Source organism: Rhincodon typus, chromosome 34, assembly GCF_021869965.1.
Source record: "Rhincodon typus isolate 14 chromosome 34, sRhiTyp1.1, whole genome shotgun sequence".
NCBI lineage: Eukaryota > Metazoa > Chordata > Chondrichthyes > Orectolobiformes > Rhincodontidae > Rhincodon > Rhincodon typus.
Window position 1 is genome coordinate 9,162,998 of NC_063365.1, and position 17,998 is coordinate 9,180,995.

The 17,998-nt window shown below is 41.9% G+C and overlaps 1 protein-coding gene across 1 annotated transcript in view; it reads right to left on the minus strand.

Annotated features, from left to right (window-relative positions):
• The window catches only part of LOC109921178 (rho GTPase-activating protein 22-like), a 286,087-nt gene that overhangs the window by 79,281 nt on the left and 188,808 nt on the right, over window positions 1–17,998 (minus strand). The window lies entirely within an intron of this gene.

Below are 17,998 nucleotides of genomic sequence, written 5' to 3' on the forward strand. Positions count from 1 at the left end.
CAGCACTGGGCTCTCAACTTACATTTTGGCTGAATTTTGCTCATCATTAGCCATGTTTAGTCTGTGAACATAGATCGCAAGATAAAGATCTACACTGGACCTCCCATGTGTCATTTGCATCACAAAACCTCATCTACGCATGATTCAGGGGTTAGTAATGTTTATCTATGCTTGAATTGATGACCTAAAGTCCAAATAGCAAGTGGTTGCAGTGCAATGACTTTGAAATTTTACTTGAGCCTGGGCAGCAATATTGCTGCTCTGTAAACAATCTGTGAAAAGAAAGCACTAGGCTCTTACTTCTAAAGGTATAGAATTCAAAGGCCATGAAGTTATGTTATTCTTGTACAGTTTCCTGTTAGGGTCATGCTAAGGGCACAGTGTATGGTACTGGTCTCCATTCTATAAAAGTGACTCTGAAACACTGGAGAAGGCTTTAAAAAAAAAAGTTACAAGGACAGACTCAGAATTTAGAGACATTGAGGAGACATTGAACACATTAGAACATTTCTCTTTGGAAAAGACTTGGAGGAAACCTCATTGTGATCTTTAAAATAATGAACAGATTAGATAGATGTTGAATGTTTGGACCTTTCAATAATAATTTAGTTGGATGTGGGTGCCATTGACAAAGCACTTGTTGCCTATCCCTAACTGTCTTTGAACTGAGTGGCCTACTTGGACCATTTGGGTGGCATGGTGGCTCAGTGGTTAGCACTGCTGCCTCAGATGAGTCGGGTTCAATCCACCTTCTGGTGATTGTGCAAACGCCACACAGACATTCTCCCTGTGTCTCCCGTTTCCTCCCACAGTCCAAAGATGTGCAGGTTAGGTGGATTGGCCCCATAGTGTCCAGGGATAGGTGGGTTAGCCATGGGAAATGCAGTCTTAAGGTAGGGGAATGGATCTGGGTGGGATGTTGTTCAGAAGGACGGTATGGGCCAAATGGCCTGCTTCCACACCATAGGGATTCTATGATAGATGGCAGTGGTTAGTCAACGACATTGCTGTGATTCTAGAGTCAGAAGTAAGTGAGACTGGGCAAGAAGAGAAGGTCTCCTGAAGTACATTCATGAATGAGTTGAGTTCTTGCAACAATTAATCCTTAGCTGTTGCAGTGAACATTAACTCGCCCCTCTGGGTTACTAATCCAGTGACATTACTGTGACACTAACATCTCTGTCACCAATCAGAGTCCAAAACTGGGCACCATAAAATGAGACAGTGACTAATCTGTCCAACAGAAACATTGAAAATAGATGCAGGAGGAGGCCATTCGGCCCTGGGGAAATAAGAAGGAAAAGCTGAGGTGAAGTGCGTTTGGATGGGAGGAGAGTGGTGTGGAGTCATAGTCATATAACATGGAAACAGACCCTTCAGTCTAACCAATTCATGCCAACCATGATCCCAAACTAAACAAGTTCCAACTTGCCTGCACTTGGACCATACCCTTCCAAACCTTTCTTATTCATGTACTTGTCTAAATGCTTTTTAAACATTGTAACTGTACCTGCATCCACTACTTCTTCTGGAAGTTCACTCCACACACGGATCACTCTCTGCGTAAAACAATTGAACCTCTTGTCTTTTTAAAATCTTTCTTCACTCACTTTATAAATATGGCCCCAAGTCTTGAAATCCCCCACTCCAGGGAAAAGACACCTGCTATTCACATTATCTATTCCCCTCATGATTTTATAAACCTCTGTAAGGTCATCCCTCAACCTCCTACACTCCAGTGAAACAAGTCCCAGCCTATCTAACCTTTCCTCATAACGCAAACATTCCATTCCCAGCAACATCCTGGTTTATTGTTTCTGAACCCTCTCCAGCTTAATAATATCCTTCCTATAATAGGGTGACAGAACTGGACAGTACTCCAGAAAAGACCCCACCAACATCCTGTACAACTTCAAAATGATGTCCAAGCTCCTATACGCAAAGATCTGAGCAATCAAGGCATGTGTGCAAAACAGCACAAGAATGTTCAATGCAACTCCGTGTAATTGTGGGTTTTCCTATTGCAAAAATATTCTTTATTCATAAAAAAATTTTTTTAAGTATATACAAAGGATTCTCAATCTGTTCCGCACAGCCTTTTCATAGGGTAAAAAGAAACACAAATGACATGTTGGAATTTGACATCCCAGAGCTACTGTGCATTGCAAGAACAATGGCATTTTCAACTCATGCAGGAAAAATATTTACAGGGAGGTGGTGGCCTTGTGGTATTATCGCTGGACTGTTAATCTGGGGACGTGGGTTCGAATCCTGCCATGGCAGATGGTAGAATTTGAATTCAATTTTTTAAAAAAATCTGAAATTAAGAATCTAATAATGACCATGAATCCATTGTCAATTGTCAGGGAGAACCCATCTGGTTCGCTAATGTCCTTTAGGGAAGGAAACTGCCATCCTTACCCAGTCTGGCCTACATGTGACTCCAGACCCACAGCACTGTGGTTAACTCTTAACTGCCCTCTGATGGGCAATAAATGCTGCCTAGCCAGTGACACCCTCATTCCATTAATGAATAAAGAAGGAAAAGAAAATTTTGAGGCAACAGGGAGGGGGATGTCGGAGAACTGAATGGACCCTTTTATAAAGACCTTAGATAGCGATCTTTCCCTACTGCACCTTGGAGGCAGCTGCCCCAAGCTTTAGAGCATCCCTCAGCACATAGTCCTGGACCTTGGAATGTGCTAGTCTGCAACACTCAGTTGAGGTCACCTCCTTGCTCTGGGCAGACTGAGGATTTCATCATGTTGATGTTCATCTGGGTGTGCATTCCAGGGAACAGCCCGCACAGCACAGAGTCCTGCTTCATGGAATTGCTTAGGATGAACCTCGATAAAAACCACTGCATCTCTCTCCAGGCTTCCTTTGCAGAGGCACATTCCAGCAGGAGATGTGTGACAGTCTCTTCTCCGCTGTAGCCACTTTGAGGCTGTTGCTACTGCAACTACTCTGCCCACCTGTGCACCCTGCCTTTTTCTTCTCCTGCCAGTGCATATGCCTGTCTTTCTCACTCTTTTGTCTGTGTGAATATGCTTAAAGCAACCTACAATCATTGTGGCTGACCAGGGAATACTCACACCAAGGCCCGGATTTTGAGGCTTTAAAGTTACCTTATTTTAAACTGCCTATTTTGAAGAAAAATGCATTTTGAAGAAAGATGGCGAGAAAATAATATACAATACAGTTAAAAATTTACAGAAAGCTTTTATCATGCAGTGAGTGGACTGCACGGCCTGGAGTTGGAGGCGGATCCAGGTTCCCTTGAGTCCTTCAGTGGGAAACTGTTAATTATATGAAAAGGAAGAAAGTGGGGGAGTGACAGGAAATGTAACCACATGACTGTACATTCAAAGTCCTCGCATTACATCAGATTTTATTACGTTTCTTAATCAGATCTGTATCTCAGTTTTTAAAACTCTCTCTCTCCTTACTTTGGGAGATAAGCATTTCTCTATTTATAGGAAGAGAATAAGAACAGGAGGAGAGCATTCAAAAGCACTCTGCCCTTCAAGTACATCAAGGTCGATCTGTATCTTAACTCAATCCACCCACTCCTTGGTTTCTTGTGCCTTTAAGTATCTTTTATCCCCTCCCTGCTTGTTTTGGGCTGGGAAACTGCTGGTCTTTGAAGCAGGGATTGTCTTGTCAATTACAGTGAAATAAGAGTGAAATGTATATTTCTGAAAGTGACATGGCACAGTGTGGTATGACATCACACCAGTCTCCTGTATCCATCATCCTCTGTGCTCACTGACTAACATTGGGTTTCCCTCCAATAAGGTGAGAATTAAATCCCTCCACGGCCATACCCCATCCTTATTTGTGTAACATTCACCAGCTCTGCAGCATTTCCTAAACTTCACCAATTTTGGGCTCTTGGGCATTTTGGACTTTTAATTACTCATCTTTGGCACCCATTTTTTCAGTTGCCTAGGCTTTAGAATCCCTTTGCTACCTCCTTTGTTTGTAAACTTCTGTTTAAGGTGCTCCCTATAAGTTTTTTATTTCATCACAAGTTTTGTCTGGTTACATCTCAATGAGACATTTTACAAAAGATGCTATGTCAATGCACACTTTTTTTTTAAGTGAAGCAAGATGACTCCATCCCGGAAAGGCTAGCTAATAATTTACATATTCATGAAGCCACAACTAATATTGTTCAACAGCACTTACTGGAATAATAAAATTTCAACCCCTGATGTGCAGTGTAAAGTAATCAGCAGTTTCTTTTACGGTTCCTGTTTCGTGCTCCTTAATTGCTTTTATTGAGCTGCAATATTAGTTTTTGCAGAACAAACAGCGACTGCTTCCTGAATCCAGGGATTGCTTTGCTGTTGTTGCATTTGTGATATTTGTTGTTCTGCTTATACAGCAGGTTACCTGTACTGCTGCTGGAACATACTAACCATGCTGCGGGGCGCTTGGGCATAGTGTTAATCCAACTGGATTAGAAATCCAGTGGGCCTGGCAAATATTCTGAGGTCATGGCTTTGAATCCCACCATGGCGGATGTCAAAATCTGAATTCAATAAAAATCTGGAATTAAAAGACGGCCTACTAACGACATTGTCATTAATTTGTTGGCCTGCCAGAACAAGGAGTTTGACTTCGACCGAGAGTTGCAGACTGGCACATTCCAAGGTCCAGGACTACGTGCTGAGGGACACACTAAAGCTTGGCCAACTACCACCAAGGCACAGTGGGAAAAGGCACTGTCTGAGGTCTTTCTACTGAAGTTAAATGGGGGTCCGTTCAGTTATTGGACCCTCCTAGTGCCTCAAATATATGTAAATAAAGTCTTGTACAAGTAAGAGATGTCTTTGGTTCGTTGGATAGAGTCAAACTCCAATGTTTTTGGTTCCTTGACATGCTACTGCATAGAACCAAACTGCTTTTGTAACTATATGTGTGTGTATATATATACAAGATATATTTTATGAATAAAGTATATTTTGAAAGGAAAAAAAAACAGTCATTAAAACTTCAGAAAGGGAAACGTGCCATCCTTACTTGGTCTTGCCTACATGTGACTCCAGACCCACAGCAATGTGGTTGACACTGATGTACCCTAGAAAGCCAATCAGCCAAAGTGCTAGGATAGGCAAAGTACAAGGATAGGCAACACGTACACACCTTGTCTGTGATGCCCACGTCCCTTGTAAACATAAAGAAAACTAATTGCCCTTGCAACCCAAGAGTGTAAATGATGCTATGGCAGTCAGCAACATTGGTCATCAGAGAACGATACAGCACAGGAGGAGGTCATGTGACCTAAAGCTGTACAGAATGTTGAACCCTCTCTTCTGTGCTTTTCCATGACCCTGTAAAATTGTCATTTCCAATCCCCTTTTGGAAGCCCATTCTCAGGCTCATGATATCTTACTGAGTTTCAAAAATCATCTCATCTCCCAATGGTCCTCCTCTGGATTTTCTTGCCAAGTACTTTACACGCATCAGAGTCAAGGTCATGGGTTCAATTCCCATTCCAGGAAATGGGAAAAAGTTCCCGGGCAATGGGACTGCCCCATTTGAAGGTACTGTCTTTCAGGTAAGACGTTAAACTGTCACTCAGTCTGTCCTATCGAGCAGTTGGAAAAGATCCCATAACACTATTTTCTTAAAAAGAAATGCAGGGTTGTTCTTCTGAGTCCTGACCAATACTTGCTCCCGAATCAACATGATTGAAGCAAAAACAAATGATTTGGTCCTTCACACAGAGTTAATATTTTTGAGTCTGTTGTGGCTCTTCTTCAGAACTCTTCAGCCAGAAGTGCTGAGTGGATGATCCATCTCGGCTTCTTCCAGAGGTCCCTGCCATCACAGATGTCAGCCTTCAGTCAGTTCGATTCACTCCACATGAAATCAAGAAATGGCTGAAGGCACTGGATACTGCAAAGGTTATGGACAATGACAATATTCTGGCAATATCATTGAATACATGTACTCCAGATCTTGGAATTCTGTTGGCATTAACATTTATGCAACAGAATGGAAAATTATCCAGGTATGTCCTGACCACAAAATCTGGATAAATCCAACATGATAAATTAGTATCCAATCAGCAACAGGAGTCATTGTCTGTAGAAGCTTGTGTGCACAAACTGTCTTCTGTGCTCCATATGACACTTTAAACTGGCTGTGAAGCATTTTGGCACTCCCATGGCTGTCAAAGGCATGATATCAATATCAACTGATTTTTTTCTCATTGCAGCTTTTGGCGCATCTCTCAAGTTAGAATTTTCACATCAAATAATACGCTTTAATGCATTATCCTTGGAATGATCAATGATATTTCATGCATTTTCCAGTGTGCCTAATTCTTAAGGGTTGCACATTTATTACACTTCGCAAGATTGTCTGTGATCCAGCTGTTTACAGAAAGCTGTATTGTTATCTTCAAAAGCTGAAAATCCTTGATCTTACTCGCTTCATAGTATTTGCAGTCAGTAATACCTTCTGAATACTTAAGTTTACTTTTCTGAAGTAACACTAGGATTATTGACAGACCACATCTGGGTACCAGACTGCTGTACAATAGTACAGCCACTTGATGTCAGCCGAGGAAGCTGCAGCTTTATAACTAACCTCTGTTAATTTCACATGAATTTCACAAATTCTGATTAGTGCTCCCAGCCACTTTGTACTTTTCTCATCAGATAAGGAAAATATGGTTGAATCTGTTTCAGACTAAGTAATGCGACAAACATGTCCAAGCATCGAGATCAAACACAAGGAGTGCAATATTTTGCGGTGTCAGAGGATAAATCAGTTGTAGCTTCATTAATTGTTAACAGCATTCAAAGAAATTTCAGATCAATATCAATTAACAAATGCAGTCACTGTTGTATTGCAGCCATCCATGATGGCCAATTTATAGAGTCATGGAGTCATAGAGACATACAACATAGAAACAGATCCTTTAGTCCAACTCATCCATGCCCTCCAGATACCCTAAATTAATCTAGTCCCATTTGCCAGCATTTGGCCCATATGCCTCTAAACCCTTCTTATTCATGTACCCATCCAGATGCCTTTTAAATGTTGTAATTGTACCAGCCTCCACCGCTTCATCTGGCAGCTCATTCCATACATGCACCACCCTGTGCATGAAAAAGTTGCCCCTTAGGTCCCTTTTAAATCTTTACCCTCTCACCATAAACCTATGCTGTCTACTTTTGGACTCCCTACCCCAGGGAAAACTCCTTGTTTATTTACCCCATTCATGCCCCTCATGATTTTATAATTGTCTATGAGGTCACCCCTCATCCTCCGATGCGCCAGGGAAAATAGCCCCAGCCTATTCAGCCTCTTCCTATAGGGCAAACCCTCCAACCATGGCAACATCCTTGTACATCTTTTCTGAACCCTTTCAAGGTTCACAACATCCTTCCTATAGCAGGGAGACCAGAATTGCAAGCAGTGTTCCAAAAGTGGCCTCACCAATGTCCTGTACTGCTGCAACATGACCTCCCAACTCCTATATTCACTGCACTGACCAATAAAGGCAAGAACGCCTCCTTCACTATCCTATCTACTTGCAACTCCACTTTCAAGGAACTATGAACCTGCACTCCAAGGTCTCTTTGGACCTTACCATTAAGTGTATAAGTCTTGCCCTGATTTGCCTTTCCAAAATGCAGTATCTCACATTTATCTAAATTAAATGCCATCTGCCATTCCTCAGCCCATTGGCTCATCTGATCAAGATCCTGTTGTACTCTGAGATAACCTCCTTTGCTGTCCACTACACCTCAAATTTTAGTGTCATCTGCAAACTTACCAACTATACCTCTAATGTTCATATCCAAATCATTTATATAAATGACAAAATGCAGTGAACCCAGCACCGATCCTTGTGGCACACCACTGGTCACAGGCCTCCAATCTGAAAAGCAACCCTCCACCACCACCCTCTGTCTTCTACCTTCGAGCCAGTTCTGTATCCAAGTGACTAGTTCTCCCTGTATTCCACGTGATCTAATCTTGCTAATCAGTTTAACACGAGGAACTTTGTTGAACATCTTACTGAAGTCCACACAGATCATGTCCACCACACTGCCCTCATCAATCCTCTTCGCTACTTCTTCAAAATCTCAATTAAGTTAGTGAAACATAATTTCCCATGCACAAAGCCATGTTGACTATCCCTACTCAGTCCTGCCTTTCCAAATACATGGAAATTCTGTCCCTCAGGATTCCCTCCAACAACCTGCCCACCACTGATGTCAGGCTCATCTGTCTGTAGTTCCCTGGTTTTTCCTTACCACCTTTCTTGAATAGTGGCACCATGTTAGCCAACCTCCAGTCTTCTGGTACCTTACCTGTGGCTATTGATGATACACATATCTCAGTAAAAGGCCAACAATCACTTCCCTAGCTTCCCACAAAGTTCTAGGGTGCACCAGATCAGGTCTCGGGTATTTATCCACCTTTATGCATTTAAACCATCCAGTACCTCTTCCTCTGTAATATGGACATTTTTCAAGATGTCACTATTTGTTTCCCCACGTTCTCTATCTTCCATAATCTTCTCCACAGTAAACACTGATGCAAAATATTTGTTTAGTATATTCCGCATCTCCTGTGGTTTCACACATAGGCAGCTTTGCTGATCTTTAAGGGGCCTTATTCTCTTCCTAGTTACCCTTTTGCCCTTAATGTATTTGTAGAATCCCTTTGGATTCTCCTTAACCCTATTTGCCAAAGCTATCTCAAGTCCCCTTTTGCCCTCCTGATTTCCCTCTTAAGTATACTTCTACTGCCTTTAAACTCATCTAGGGATTCATTCAATCCTTGCTGTCTATACCTGACATATGCTTCTTTCTTTTTCTTGACCAAAACCTCAATTTATCTAGTCATCCAGCAATCCCTACACCTACCAGCCTTTCCTTTCACCCAAACAGGAACATTCTCTCTCTGGCCTCTCGTTATCTCATTTTTGAAGGCTTCCCATTTTCCAGCTGTCCCTTTACCTGTGAACATCCAACCCCAAACAACTTTTGAAAGTTCTTGCCTGATACATCAAAATTGGCCTTCCTCCAATTTAGAACTTTAATTTTTAAACCCAGTCTATCCTTTTCCATCACTATTTTAAAACTAATAGAACGACGGACACTGGCCCCAAAGTGCTCCCCGACTGACACCTCAGTCACATGCCCTGCCTCATTTCCTAAGAGTCGGTCAAGTTTTGGAACTTCTCTAGTAGGTCGATTCAGATAATGATAACACTTAACAAATTCCTCTCCATCCAAGCCCTTAATACTATGGCAGTCCCAGTCAATGCTCAGAAACTTAAAATCCCCTACCATTACCACGCTATTATTCTTACAGATAACTGAGATCTCCTTACAAATTTGTTTCTCAATTTCCCACTGACTATTGCGGGGTCTATAGCACAATCCTAAAAAGGTGATCATCCCTTTCTTATTTCTCAGTTCCACCCAAATAACTTCCTGGACATATTCCCAGGAATATCGTCCGTAAGTACAGCTGTAATGTTATCCCAAAGCAAAAATGCAACTCCCCGCCACTGCCCCCGACCGCCACTCCCCCACCCCCCCACCCCCAACAACCCCGCCACCCCATCCGTCCTATAGCATCTTTACCCTGGAACATTAAGCTGCCAGTCCTCTCGATCCCTGAGCCATGTCCCTGTAATTGCTATTGTATCCCAGTCCCATGTTTCCAACCACGCCCGGAGTTATCTGCCTTACCTGTTCGGCCTCTTGCATTGAAATAACTGCAATTTAATTGATCAGTCCTACCTTGTTCTCTGCTTTGTTCCTGCCTGGCCTCATTGTTTGACTTGCTCTTTTTCCCAACTGTACCAGTCTCAGACTGACCTCTTTTCACACTATCTCCCTGGGTCCCATCCCAGCCCCTTTACTAGTTTAAGTCCTCCCGAGCAGCTCTAACAAATCTCCCCGCCAGTATGTTAGTCCCCTTCCACTTCAAGTGCAATCCGTCCTTCTTATACAGGTCAATTCTACCCCAGAAGAGACTCCAATGATCCAAAACTGTGAATCCTCAGCCACGCATTCATCTGCTCTATCCTCCTATTCCTACCCTCACTAGCTTGTGGCACCAGGAATAATCCAGATATTATTACCCTCGAGGACTTCCTTTTTAAATTCTTGCCTAACTTCCTTTATTCTCTCCTCAGAATCTCAGCCTTTTCTCTTCCTATGTCATTAGTTCCAATGTTTACAATGACCTCCTGCTGGTCCCTCTCCCCTTTGAGAATATTCTGCACCCTCTCCGAGATATCCTTGATCGTGGCACCAGGGAAGCAACAAACCATTCTGATGTCTCCTTGTCGGCTGCAGAAATGTCTGTCTGTGCCTCTGACTAGACAGTCCCCTATCAGAGTCGATCATTTGGAACCTAATGTAACCCATTAGTGCCAGTCTCGGTACTAGAAACCTGGCTGCCGGTGCTACATTCCCCTGAGAGTCCATCACCCAATACATTTTCCAAAACAGCATACTTGTCTGAGATGGGAATGGCCACAGGAGACTCCTGCACTACGTGCCTCCCTCTCCTACCTTTCCTGGAGGTCACCCATCTACCTGACTGTATTTTCCATTTATCTCCCTCCCTGCAACTGCTATCCGTCACACACCCCCTAGCTCCTGTAAATTCCTCATTGCCTCTAGCTGCTGCTCCAGCTAATCCATGCGGTCCAATAAGATTCGCAACCAAGCGCACTTCCTGCAGACATAATCATCAGTAACACAGAAATTCTCCCCAATATCCCTGATCCAACAGGAAAAGCACATCACTCTACTAAAGGCCATCTTTGCACCTTAACAATTTACAGACCCAGATAATAGCACAGTCTTACTGCTCTTTAAAACAATCCTCCAGGCTAATTTAGTACCTATGTTTTATATTTGTCACGTTTAATCAAGAGATCAATCTCAATAAAACATACAATAAAAAACAAACCCACTCTACTCACTATTGTAGGTTTACAAAAAAAAGTAAGGTTACACTTTAAGAAACCACTTAGTTGCTTCCCTGCTGTGAGCTCTCCCACACAGGTTTCTCCAAAGTCAGCTGTGAATTTCACTGTTTGATTTATTCACAGCAAGATACCTAAAGCAACAAGCTAGATCAGTGATAGATTCAGGGCAGTGTTGATTGAGACATCTCCCCGCAACTTTATGAAGCCTTTGTTATTCTCAAATGCAAAAAGTTGCTTTCACGTCTCATCTGACAGCACCAGTAATGCAGCCCTTCCTTAGTGCTCAGGTCCTGTGAGTGAAGCTTGAGTCTGTGAACTTAGGTCTTCTGAAGTGAAAGCATTATCACTTGAGCCAAGTCAACACAATAATTTCAGGTAAGCTCTGTGCACCACTAACACATCTCATGGTTAAATTTATTGTGTTAAACTGTAAGCTTCCCGCTAGAAGGACAGCTCTTTAATTTCATTGGGGCTATTATCATGTCTAACAGCATAAAACTCAGGAGCTGAAGGAGGCCATTCAGCCCATTGAGTCTGCTCTGCTTTTTAATGAGATCATGGCTGCTCTGATAATCCACAACTCCTTTTTCCCCATAACTCTCCATTCCCTTACTGATAATAAAACTATTTATCTCAGCCTTGAATATACTCAATGACTCAGTGTCTACAGCCCTTTCTAGTTAAGAATTCCACAGTTACACTACCCTCTAAGACAGAAGAAATTCCTCCACATCTCTGTCTTAAATGGATGAATCCTTACTCTCAAATTATGCCTTCTGGTCCTAGACTTTCCCACAGGGAAAGCTACCTTGTCGAGTCCCTAAGAATCTCTCTCATTCGTCTAAACGCCATCGAGTACAAGCCCAAACTACTCAATCTCTCCTTGTAAGATAATTCTTCCATACCTGGTATCAGCCTAGTGTACCTTCTCTGGCCTGCCTCCAATGCCAAAATATGTTTCCTTAGGTAATGAGATCAAAACTGTTCACAGTATTCCAGATGTGGTCTAACTAGTGCTTTGTATAGTTCCAGCAAGACTTCCCTGTGTTTATCCTCAATTCCCTTTGAAATAAAGGTCAACATTCCATGTGTCTTCTTCATTACATGCTGAACCTGTATGTTAGCTTTTTGCGAGTTATGCGCAAGGACCTTCACATACAGCTTTCTGCAGTCTTTCTCCACTTAAATAATATTCCACTCGTCCACTGTACTTGCCAATGTGTATAACTTTCCACTTTCCCACATTTTATTCAAAATTTTTGCCCGTTCACTTAACGTGTCCATACCCCTTGGCAGACTCTTGTGTCATGCTCATCACTTGCCTTCCCAACTATTTTAGTGTCATCCAAAGTATGTCAGTACAATCACTTTCCTCATCCAAATCATTAATATTTATCGTACAGTGTAGCACTGATCCCATTAACACTCCACTGGATACTGGTTGCCATTCCAAAAAGAGGCCCTCTCTATAACTGTCTATTCCCTCCATAACAGCTGTTCAACTAATTCTCCTAATTCTCCATTTTTGTATCCTCCATTTTTGAAGAAGAGTATTACATCGGCAGTTTTCCAATTCTTTTAATATCCAAGGATATAACCTATAAGGTCCAAGGAACTTTTCAGCCTTCAGCCCCATTACTTTCATTAGTACTTATTCTCTACTCATAGTCATTATACTTACAGTTATTATATTATTTTTGTGCCAGTACACCTTGAACTGAAATCTATTCCTCCTCCCCCAATCTTTCAGCCAAACATTCAACTCCTTGACTTGATTATTCAATGTTAGAATGCCAAGTAGTAACCCAGAGATTATTCTTTTGGAGGTTATGCTTTTTAATTTAGCTCCGATTTAGTTCAAATTCTTTCAGAAGGACCTCCTTTCTACTCCTATCTATGTCTCGTGTAGGTTCTTAAGCTGTGTTCAACACACCCCTGGTTCGAAACAGGGAACTGTAGTGTGTAACATTTAGGAATGTACACAGAAATGGAAAGAGGCCATTTAGCAACTTGGCCTGTTTCACCATTCAATTGCATCATGGCTGATCTGTACCTTATCTCCCATTTTTATAAGAAATGTGAGTCTCTGTATCCCTATTTAACACTACTAATATGCTCGGGGAAGGGGTGATCTTCCAACATTCTGCAGGCTTATCAAGAAAGAACTATTCAAACAAGTCTCCATGAAATCAATCTGCAATGCTGGATTGAATGCTCAACATTTAACATTTGGTAGCACTGTGGCTCACAGTGCTGGGGACCCAGGTTCAATTCCACCCTCGGGTGACTATCTGTGTGGAGTTTGCATATTCTCCCCGTGTCTGTGTGGTATCCTCTGGGTGCTCCATTTCCTCCCACAGTCCAAAGATGTGCAGGTTAGGTGGATTGGCCATGCTAAATTACGCATTGTCTCCAGGGATCAGTTCATTTGGTACCACTTGCCTTGTGGTTGTTGATTGATTAATTTCACTAAGTTTCTTTCCTTCTTCCACCTCCTGATTTACACCAATGTCCCCTGCAAGAATTCATTTTTAAAAAGGGAGACTTTCAAATTTTGGGTCTAGTTCTGGGTCTAACACATTGGATCCTGTACTGTGGCAATGTTGTAATTAAAGTTTTAAATTTTAGGTACATATTAAAAGACTGAACATGAACATAAAGAGCACCGACTAAAAAATGCAAGCGAATTGGCTTGATATATTTTCTTATTTATCTGTCCAGAGATGTTATATACTGCTTGAGCAGGTGGGATTTGGAACCAGGTCTTCTGGTTCAGAGTTAGGGGCACTACCACTGCACAAGAACCCTAATTCTGGCTTTATATACTAACATCTGTTAGGAACATCAGATTGGCAGAGGTCATTCAGTTCCTCAAGACTTGGTTTTCCCTTTCAGACGAATCATAGCTGATCCATACCTTGACTCCACCAACCCATCTTGGTTTCATATCTCTTAATAGATTTGTCAAACAACAATCCATCAATTTCAATTTAGAAATAAAATTGACCCATCTCCCCAACTCCTTTGGCCTCCATAGATTTTTGCGAGAACAGGGTTCCAGATTTCGACTGTCTTTGTGTGAAGGATTGCTTCCTGAGGTTATCCATGAACAGCCAGAATATGCTGTCTTGCACTGGACTTATCCAGCAGAGGAAACAGTTTCTCCTCTTCTCCCCTATCGAACTATTCATTCATTATCACAATTTGATACAAGGGGAGGCAATGGCCAAATGGCATTATAGCTGCTAATTCAGAGACCCAGGCAATGTTCTGGGTTCAAATTCTGCCATGGCAGATGAATTCAATTAAAAAAAATCTGGAATTAAGAGTCTAATGATGATCATGAAACTGTTGTCAATTGTTGAAAAAAACCCATCTGGTTCATCAAAGTCCTTTAGGAAAGGGAATTGCCTACATGTGACTCTAGACCCACAACAATATGGTTGACTCTTAACTGCCCTCTGTGCAATAAACGCAGGTCTAGAAAGCACCCCTCATCCATGAATGAATTAAAGAAAAGCTGATATTGAATACGTAATTAAGTCATGCTGCATTTCCTGTTTAAATAATTGGACAATTTTATGCTATCATCATTATAACCTTAAAGGGGCTACTAGGGTGTCTGGGGGTGAAGAGTGGCAGCGTTTCTTAATAAGATCAGCATTCTGGAGTCTGCAAAATTGCTTTTCATATTCAAGATCCCCTCCCGTAAAACAGCCTTTGATTCCAGCCCACACTGACAGTACTCACTGAAAACAGCTCCACAAACATCTCAACAATGTCAGTGTCAGACTATAAACAGAGCCAAAACAACAGTCAATCTGAGTTCATGTGGATTCTATTAACAGAGTAACTGTGTAAGGCACTGAGGCTTTAACAATGATAGTTACGTTTAACTCCACCAAAACATACAGGCTACATACAATAAGAATGCAAACGGTCATTCTACTCTGGTTTAAATTTTTTGCAATTGTTTCCCCCTTGGCAGAATTTAGATCTTAATGACTACTTTTGGGAGGATTTTGAGGCTGAGATGATTTGGAAGGCCATCAAAAAAATATTAAATTATGAAGGCTTAGGTATGAAGCAAAGCAGTTATATATCATCATTGGGATGTCTTTACGTTATGTACCAGATATACAATCAAATAATTTCTGATCGTTATTCATTTTCTTATAAAATGAGATAAATTGAGCCTAATTAGGCAACAAGTAACAGCTGTCATAAAATACCAAATGTATAGGTGTACAATTCACACAAGCAGCAGAGGTGGGCAAACTATCCAGGAGCACACAACCCAGGAGCAATATATTCCTTCATAATAAATAATGGCTGCATTCCTGTATGTCATTGAAATGTACAGCATGGAAACAGACCCTTCGGTCCAACTGATCCATGCCAATCAGATATCTTAATTTAAACTAGTCCCATTTTCCAGCATTTGGCTTATACTTTTCTCAACCCTTCCTATTCATAAACCTGTCCAAGTGCCTTTTAAATGCTGTAATTGTATCAGCCTCCACCACTTCCTCTGGCAGCTCATTCCATACACGCACCACCCTCTTTGTGAAAAAGTTTCCCCTTTAGTCCCTTTTAAACCTTTCCAATCTCACCTTAAACCTATGGCCTCTAGTTTTGGACTCCCCCACCCTAAGGAAAAGACCTTGGCTATTCACCCTATTCATACCCCTCATGATTTTATAAACCCCTATAAGGTCACCCCTCAGTCTCCGCCGCTCCAGGGAAAATAGCCCCAGTCTATTCAGCCTCTCCCTATAGCTCAGACCTTCCAACCCTGGCAAAATCCTTGTAAATCTTTTCTGAACCCTTTCAAGTTTCACAACACTTCTACTATAGCAGTGTTTAGGAATGCTTGTTTCAATAAGCCTCAGAGAACATTTCAGTGACCTTCATGTTATTTTGATGTATTTGGCCCAATTTCCTCCCTTTACCATTTACTGGGTCATCAGGCCAAGCTTCAGTACTATCTCAATTTCAGTTAGTCCCACATCTGCATCCAAAAGATCAGCATGGCCATTCTCTCCAATGCGACATCATTTACCACTTGGCAGAGATTCTAATGCAGAGTTTAGACAAAATCATGAAATGGTAACAGCACAGGAGGGTTGCCAGTCAAGCCATCGTGTCTATGCTAAGCTTCTGAAGGTCCAGTGCAATGGTATCTTGGCATCTATAATGATTAGTTGTCATGGTGTAGAAGTTTAGAAGAAAACAATAGACAAATGGAACCCCTGTGCTGTCCTTTCCAACTATCTTGCAGCTCTAAATTTGTTTTTCTTCTTTCAAGAGGAGCCAAAGATCCTTACTGCTCCTTTCAATTTTGATGAAAACATGCAAAGAGAAAGATAATTGTTGTTGTACAATGCTTTACAAAAGGACATTGTGACACATTTGTGACGTCCCTTCTTCTGTACCAGATATTATCATCATAGATCATAGAATCCCTGTAGTGTGGAAACAGGCCCTTTGGCCCAACAAGTCCACATCGACCCTCAGAGCACCCACAAAAACCCATCCCCCTATAACCCACCTAATCTACACATCCCTGAACACTACAGGCAATTTAGCATGGCCAATCCACCTAACCTGCACATCTTTGGGCTGTGGGAGAAAACTGGAGGAAACTTGCACAGACATGGGGAGAACATGCAAACTCCACGCAGACAGTCGCCTGAGGGTGGAACTGAACCTGGGTCCCTGGTGCTGTGAGGCAGCAGTGCTAACCACTGAGCCACCGTACCATCCCAATCCCTATCTAGGGATCAAGTCCCACCTCCCCCAGAGAGCTATCATAACATATAAACTGAGATTGGTCAGTAAAAAATTAGAAAAACCCAGGAAGGGTCTTGTAATGTTCAGGGTAAAGTCCCACTTGCACTAGGTGAGCCACAGAGTTCATTGCTGGGGCCACAATTATTCACAAAAATATATGAATGACTTGGACAAGGAAAATTAATGTACTATAACCAAATTTGTGGATGACACAATGGGTGGGGGAACCACTTTTGTTTAGAATCCCTACAGTGTGCAAGCAGGCCATTTGAGTCCACACTGATGCTCTGAAGAATATCTCACCCAGGCCCAGCCCCCTAACCTGTCCTGTCCCTGTAATTCACACTGCTAACCCAACTAGCCTGCACATCCCTTGACACTATGGGCAACTTAGCATAGCTACTTGCTTATCTTTGGACTGAGGGAGGAAACCCACACAGACACAGGGAGAATATACAAACTCCACACAGACAGCTGCCCAGAGGGTGTAATTGAACCTGGGCCCCTGGTGCTGTGAGGTAGCAGTGCTAACCACTGAGCGACCGTGCCATCCCAGTCTGTATTATGTCACTTAGTGTTGTTATCTGATAACTACAGCCTCAACCATTACATTGAATACACATGTAATAACAATTTATAATGGTAATGATTGATATAAAGATTGGTAAAAAAAATTTATGACAACAGGATGTAAGACTTTATAGATAAACCATGTGGACTCTATGACAGGTTGTTTGTAATACCTAGGGTTACGTTTTATTTACAGGAATTGTAATCAACAGCAGTGTTAAATTATAGTGTTTAAGTTACATGTTATAGATAGCAAAACAGCAACAAATTGTGCTGCCCACAGGTTAAGTTAGTTACAAATTTGGGAAGAAAATTCATAATCACCACGATTCCTTTCAAAAATGTTTTCCAACATGAATCATCCTATAAAATGTCGGCAATTGTCTGAGGCAGCCTTGCTTTGAAAAATCAGCTTAGATTAATCCAGTGCCAGGCCTGGGCTCCTTATTAGACCTCAATTGTCTGAGAGTCCTCCAAGAGACCTACGAACTCCAGAGAGATTGGTGTCTCAGTTCCAATCTATTTCCAATTTGTTTCCAAACCATGGACTATGCTGCACCAAGGGAATTCTGATATTACCCCAGAGATAACAAGGTGTAGAGCTGGATGAACACAGCAGGCCAAGCAGCATCAGAGGAGCAGGAAAGCTGA